The sequence below is a fragment of the Echinops telfairi genome, unplaced genomic scaffold (assembly GCF_000313985.2).
Source record: "Echinops telfairi isolate 266 unplaced genomic scaffold, ASM31398v2 ScPeMD7_7458;HRSCAF=8496, whole genome shotgun sequence".
Taxonomy (NCBI): domain Eukaryota; kingdom Metazoa; phylum Chordata; class Mammalia; order Afrosoricida; family Tenrecidae; genus Echinops; species Echinops telfairi.
In genome coordinates this window covers 17,860,128-17,867,722 of record NW_022111358.1, presented here as the reverse complement: position 1 = coordinate 17,867,722, position 7,595 = coordinate 17,860,128, and positions in this window count along the sequence as shown.

Below are 7,595 nucleotides of genomic sequence, written 5' to 3'. Positions count from 1 at the left end.
GCTGGAACTGCTTCTCTTTGGTGAGGCACGTGATGCTGGCTGGGATTGAGGATCTTGCCAGCCTTATATGGCCTCCTGGCTGGACATTCCCCACCCGAGACCAGAGGGCCCTGCCCTGCCACTGGGTGTCCGCCCCCACAACCTCTTCCACATAGAGAACCTACCATACCATTCCTGGCTTTACCAATATCTGATCGTTATTGTGGGGCAAGTCATTTCCTTCTAAAGTCACTAATTATAATCTGTATTGATATTTTCTTAAGTCAGACCCTAATGACTCTGCTTTGCTGAGTTTATTTACATAGAGGCATATAATTTAAAAGAGAAAATAGCATCGTACTGTTCATCTCTCACTCAGTCATGTACGCCATGCTCCTCGTTCTGGTGGTTTCGAACTGCTGACCTTTTGAGTCACACAGTCTAATGTATAACCACTGTGCCACCAAGGCTTGTGAATGCAACCCTCTAGGACAGAGTACACTGCTTCCAAGGCTGTCATTCTTATGGAAGAAGACTGCCTCCTCTTTCTCCCACAGAGGAACTGATGGTTTTGAACTGTCAACCTTTTTGGCTAATAGCTGGGTGCTTTAGACACCATGCCACTAGGGCATCTCTCTCTCTAAGAGTCCAACTAGTCCATTCCAACTGATAGCAGCCCTACAGGTCAGAGTAGAAGAGGCCCTGTGGGTTTCTGAGACGATAACTCTTGGTAGGAGTAGAAAGCCTCATCTTTCTCTCTCTGAGTGGCTGGTGGTTTTGAACTGCTGACCTTGTGGTTAGCAGCCCAACATGTAACCCATTATGCCACCAAGACTCCTTTCTCTAAACATAGTCATTACAAGCACATCAATCTTTTCTGGAAGTTTCCTTATCAGAGATTGAAGACAAGGATTCAATCGGTTTTCATCTTAGCTCCAAACCAAGTCTTGTTCTGTTTTTCATAGAAGCTGCCCTGAAATACTGACAACCCACACTCACCAAGGTGGTAAGAGGTCCAATGTTTCTTTCAAGGGTTTCCAAGCCCCAGCCTCAATTCATACTGGGTTTTAAACTTTTTAAGACTCCTGTATGCCCCACCATGGGGCCTATGGGTGGGGCAAAGAGATGTTCAACTACTAACCAGAAGGTCAGTAGTTCAAATGTACCCAGAGCCAGCCCAGAAGGAAGAAGGCCTGCGGGTCCACTTCCAGGAAAAACAAGCACCCACCATTGAAAGTTCTATGGAATTCAGGGTCCCTGCATGAACGGTGCGTGGTCTCTGCGTCTTGTCTTGGTGTGGCCCATCACACAAAGCTCTTGGTCTCCCAGACGCTGTGCCCTAGCTCTCAGCACTGCCCAGTGAGCCCCAGGATTGGGAGTGTGATGACCCTGTCCCTGCCCTGCCCCAAATGTCAGCCAGCCAGTGCTCTCCTCCTGCCCTCTCCACACGGTAACCTCCTCTGATGCTTCAAGCCCAGCTTAGACAGCAAATCACCGGGGAGCTTTTTCTGACCCCTCTTCCTCCCCAGCACTTCCTACTGTCTTCTCTGCTGCCTCATGGCAGCAGGCACCCCGAGTGTAACCTTGGTTGATTTGTCCTTCTTCCCGCAGCGTCTTCCAGCTCCTCGATGACGAATTAAATGAACGGATGAATGGGCAAGTCTGATGATGGCCCAGCATGGTCACGGCGTGTCGTTTCTAAGCCTGCACCACCATTTGGATGGGGAGGGGCAGCATTGGGGGCTAGAAAGAATTCAGAGTCTGCAAATACTGTGTATTGGGTGGTGGTCAAGGAGCCCTGGTGGTGTAGTGTTTGCACATGGGATGCAATCTGCAAGGTCAGCAGTTTGAAACCACCAGCCGCTCCACTGGAGAAAAAAAGATGTGTCTTTCTGCTCCTGTAATGACTTCTGGTCTCAGAAACTCATTGGGGGAAGTTCCACCCATGTCCTGTAGGGTCGCATGGACTCGTTGGGAGTGGGTTTGGTGTTACTTGAGTTTGGGGTGGGGGCGGGATTCAGTAGCTGGAACCTAGGAGCCGCCCCACCTAAAAGAGCTGGGGGTGACTTTTTACTTAACTTTTCATTCCACTGAGCTCCCGGCTCCTTGTTATCTTGAACCTTTGAGGGGATAAGAGAGACTAGACCGTATTATCTCAATAAACATCAATCTGAGGCCACAGAGGGAGAGGATGTGCAGGAATGCGAGCCTTGGCTGAGGTGGGGCTGATGTGTTTGGGGTGGGGACGGTGTGTGTAAATTCCCCATGGCAGGTCTAAGGGGCTGGGGGAGGGGGGAGCTCCAGAATCCTTCCCAGCCCAGAAGGGAAGGGAGGAGCACAGGGCCACTGTGTATGTATGTATGTGTGTCTTGGACCCTGTGAGCATCTTGTAAACGTGGGTGTTGGGGGAGGCACGCCTCAGTAAGTGCACCTCCACCTGTACAAGTGGCTGCCTGTGTGCATCTACAAGGTGTCTCCTCAGGGATGGAAGCCAAGTGCTAGAAGATTAAGAGTTTAAATTCTTTGAAATTGAGGGATTGGTATAAGACATGAAAAAGAAAAATTTATAAATTATCAAGGGATCATGGGGGGGGTGGGGGGGAGATGCGAGTTGATACCAAGGGCTCAAATAGAAAGAAAATGTTTTGAAAATGATGATGGCAACATATATACCAATGTGCTTGACACAATGGATGGATGGATGGATTGTGATCAGAGCTGTGAGAGCCGCCAAAAAAATGATTTAAAAGAAATTGAGGGATCGTTTTCCAACAATCGCCCTTCTGCCATTTTTGAGGCACCCTGACGGCATAGTGGTTCCACAGGGGGCTGCTTACAGCAAGGTCCACACTTTGAAATCACCAGTCTCCGAAGAGAGAGAGATGGCTTTCTATATCCATAAAGATTTAGAGTCTCAGAAATAGTTCCACCCTGTCCTGCAGGGTCCCTGTCAGTCGGAATGGACTCGGTGGCACTGAGTTTGGTTTGGTTTGACAACAAACTAAAGCCCGGGAACTTGAACCCACCTGTCAGGGCCAGCGGGGAAAAGGTCAGGTGATCTTCTTCCTTATGCATGACAGCTAAAATAACCCTACGGGGCAATCCGGCTCAGGACCACACGGCCCGGTGAATCTGGATTGACCAAATTGGTGGTCGTAGAGGGAGTGGCTTTTTCCGTGGAAACCCATTCACTTTCCTTTTAAAATTTGGGGTCACAGTGGTAAAAAACCCACCATAATGTTGACAAGAAAAAAGTGTGTGTGTGTGCATACACCTATATACATAGTTGTTGTTGGTTGAGTTCAAGTTGACGCTGACTTACAACCAGCCCATGTGACAGCCTAGCACTGCCCCACAGGCTGGTCTTGGCTGTAATCTTCACCCTAGCAGGTCGACAGCTCTTTCCCCCTGGGAGCTGCCCGTAGGTTCAAAGGCCAACCTCTGGCCCAGGCGTAATCTTTTTTGTTTTGTTTTGTTTTGTTTTAAGCATTGGTTGAGAGACTACACTGCAGACTGGGAATTCCCTTCTGGAGCCTGGGCCCCAGCCTTGGGCTAAGGGAAGTTAGCGGCAACTCCACCACCACCTCACCTCCACCCACGGCCAGCCCCCCACGTCATGCAGCCTAAACTTGCACAGGCTCCTGTCTCCGGGGCTGAGAGAGGCGCCCTCATTAAAACTCAGATAAACAGTTTATCAGGAGGTGACTGGGCAACCAGGCTCCAGAGATGGCTCCCCTTCCCCAGCCTGGCCAGATGGGGAGGGGGCCACAGGGGCACAGGAGTCAGACTGGGGAAGGAGAGCCGAGGGCCTTGGGCCTCAGCAGGCCAGCACCAAGCACCAGTCTCCTCTGTGCTCCAGCTTGGTCTCCATGCCTGGAACCGCCAATCCCATTTCTTTACCACTCAGCCCACCCTGTGGAGTCTCTTCCGTCTTTCCCTCCTTTGTTCCCACTCTTTCCTTGTCTTCGCTCCCCTTCCGCCCCTCCATCCCCACCTGAACACTGTTCACATCCACTCTGTCGCCAATGAGAGGCAGCAAAGCATCGGCCTGTATTGTGCCTCTGGCCCCAGTCTCAACACCTCAACACCCACCCTGGGCGTGCTGACTGGTAGGGGTGCCCCCAGCCCCATTACAGGGACCACCAGCTGCGGGCCCCCTTGGCCTCCACTCCCACCTCCTTCCTTCAGGCAGTACAGAGGGAGAAGCAGGCTTCTCCTACCTCGACAAATGGGGCCGAGCCCAGAAATGCCACCCTGGGTCCCTGAAAGGAAGTGACGCAGTTTGTCAAGCTCTCGGCTACTCCCCTAAGAGTCGGCTGTGCGAATCCAGTAGCAGCTCGGTGGGAGACAGGTGTGACCGTGTGCTTCCCTAACGGCCACAGCCCGGGAACCCCCTCAAGGTCCTTATGAGCAGAGTGGACTCACCGGCACACAGCAAGAGAAACGTGCCTGCGGGTCAGGCCTGATGCTAAGCTCTGGGGCTATAACCCAGACCTCTCTCCTGTCTTCCGTGGTCTTCCGATCCCAGTCCACATACATTTTAAGCGCATGCAAGTCAGAATCCGAAGGGGGTGGTTTTCACAGGTCTGGGCCTTGTGGTGGTGGTGGTTAGGTGCCCACCACCCCTGCCCCCACCGGTTGGTTCCGACTCATACACTGGGCCCATGCGCAGCAGGACACACCGCCTCCCTGCACCATCCTCACAATGGCTCTTCTGAGTGAGCCCCTCATGGCAGCCAGTGTCCATCCATCTGGGCGAGGGCCCTCCTCTCTTACGCTGTCCCTCTGTTTGACCAAGGGGCTGGGCTCTCCGGATAGCATGTCCTTCTCCAGGGTCTGGTGTCTCCTGAGAACATGTCCAAAGTACAGGAGATGCCATCTCGCCAGCCTGGCTTCCAAGGGGCCTTCTGGCTCTTCCGAGACAGATTTGTTTGTTCTGTGGGCCATCTAGGGTCTTTCCAAATCCTTCACCAGCACCGGCATCCAAATGCATCAGTTCTCCTTGGGTCTCTCTGGGCCTAAGAGATGGCAGTTCATATGCCTCCTTCCTGGTGCCACCTGGATGGTACCTTGAGACCTTCTCCCCTTGAGTGTCTGGGGGCAAGTTCTGGCTTCTCGAAGACAGGCGGTGCTGATGCTGCTACCCCTGGCGTGGAATACATCGGAGAGGGAGAGTGATTTTACTAAGGTCGCACGGGTTTTCTAACATCAGGCCCCTGGGTACATCACCCACACTTGCCTGCAGTGTTTGTGGCCAGGGCTTAGAGCCTGCTGGAAACAGGAGGAGATGCACAAACACACAGCTGGGCTCCTTCCCTTTCGTGTACAGAATGCTCAAGACAGTCATCTTGAGGTTTCCTCGCTTGGATCTGCCCTGAGGGATATTCATCCTGGGATGGGGACCATCTTCCTCAACCGGAGCATTTGGCAGGGATGGAAATTACCAAAACACCAAACGCACTGCCAATGGAGTTCATTCTGACTCACTGCCCCCAGGGAGTTCCTGGAGACTGTGACTCCTTACAAGAGGAGAGGGCCTTCGCTTTCCCCCAGGCTGCCGCTGGTGGTTTCAAACCGCTGACCTCTTGGTGAGCAGCCTGACATGTAACCAAGTACGCCACCAGGCCTCTCTCCATTAGACTCTTCCTAGAAGGCTAGAAGGAAAGGCCTGGCGACCCACTTCTGAAAACTCAGCCGGAAACACCTCCTGTGGTTAAGAGCAGAGCGCTGTCTGGCGGGGTCCTGGGAGGGGCTGGAAGGCACACCAACACGCAAGAGAAGCAACGGTGGACGGGCAGTGTGACGTCTGCTTCTGTGGTCCATGGAGTGGCCACCAGCCAGAGCACGGCCAACAGTGAGCAACCAGGGCAAGGCCAAGGGCCTTCAGAAAGGAAGGTGATGACCAACCCTCCCTTGGTCTCTCTCCACCCCCAACCCCCAGTTCTCTTGGTCCTGCTGGCCAAGGTCCCTGTTTATTAGAGAGCAGACGTGGGTGCGCTGCTCCATCCTCAAGTTCCAGCCCCCCTGCCCCACATGAGGGTACCACCCAGAAGAGCCCAGCTGCCTGGGCTGGATGGAGAGGAGGCGCAGGGGTGCGGATTGCAACAGCATCCCCAGCCACCCCTCCTCAGCCTTCTCCTGCTCAGACCTGAAGCGGTGGTGGACTGGGAAGCAATCGCATTCCCCCAAAGAACTACCTCTGCAGGTGTCACGCCCGATTGGCTGTTCCTGACGTCCTTGATAGGCGTGTGTTTCCGCCATTTCTCAGAGGAGGAAATGAAACCTTGGCCCTCAGGGCTCAGGCTCAGCGAAGACCCAACATAGCTGGGAGTGCTAGGGTGCACGTTCCAACTGACATCCGCCCTGCCCCAAGGTCACCTCTGTGTTGAACCCCTTCTGAGCTCCTCCTCCTCCAGGCTCCCTGCCACCACCAGATCAGCTGGCTGCCCCTCACACAGCTACAGTGTAGCCCTCCTCTTTATGCAGATGTGCCTCCTGTAGCTCAGTCTCTCCCTGCCACCCCCACCTTCTCTTCATCCTGGAGCTCGGCTCTCCCTGCGGTGGTTGTTAGACGCCTGCCAGCAAATTGGTTCTGACTCATAGCGACCCAACTAGTGTCACAGAAAGAACCACGGCCCGGCCCTGCTGCTGTTGTCTGAGCCTATTGTTGCAGGGTGCCGATCCATCTCGCCAGGGGCCTTCCTCTTCGTCACTGACCCTCTAATTTACCAAGCATGATGCCCCTCTCCAGGGATAGCTTCCCGCCCCTGCCCCCCCGCACACCCCCCTCATTCCCAACAACAGTCTTGCCATCCTCCCCTCGAGGGTCCTAGTATCACTTGGCTCTCCATGCGGCCGTCACCATTTATCTCAGCAACTGGGGGCTCAGGCTGCCCCTGAGCTAGTGGCCACAGGCTCCCGGTGTGGATTTCAGTACCCCACAGAGAAGAGGGGCAGGGGTGGCCTGAGAGCAGTATAAATGCAGAAAAGACACACCAACCAACCCACTGCCATCAAGTCAGCTCTGATTCATATGACCGGGTAAAACTGCCCCACTGGGTTTCAGAGACTAACTCTTGACAAGAATAGAAAGCCTCCTCTTTCTCCCATAGAACAGCTAGTGGTTTCAAACTGCCGACCTTGCAGTCAGCAACCCACTGCACCACCAGGGATGCTTTGAAAGCGGTATAGGTGATATCATTGTTGCTGTGACTTTTGGGTCAACAGAGCGCATTATAATTTTCAAACAACCTTCAAAGGAGAACAGGACGCGGTGACGTTACGAACAGGGCAGGGGCTTTTAAAGGTTGTGAAGCATCCATCTCTGCTCTTATCGGGAACGTGTGGATTTTTCCCAGACCCTTTAAAAGTTTTCTTCGCAAGCTCATCACTGTGCCCTAGACTGGCCTGCTAAGCGCAGCCCCGCCCCCAACCCAACCCCACGTGGAGGCCAGCTGTGAGTTCCTTCCTTGGGATTTGTCTCCATACTTTGCACCCAGCGGACAGTCCACAGACTGGCCACCCTTTTACGTGTATTCTGCAACATGGCTTATTGCGTGTTCCCGAGGGAACCTTTCTCCACTGTTCAGTTAAGCTTGTTGTTCTTGTGAACCCCA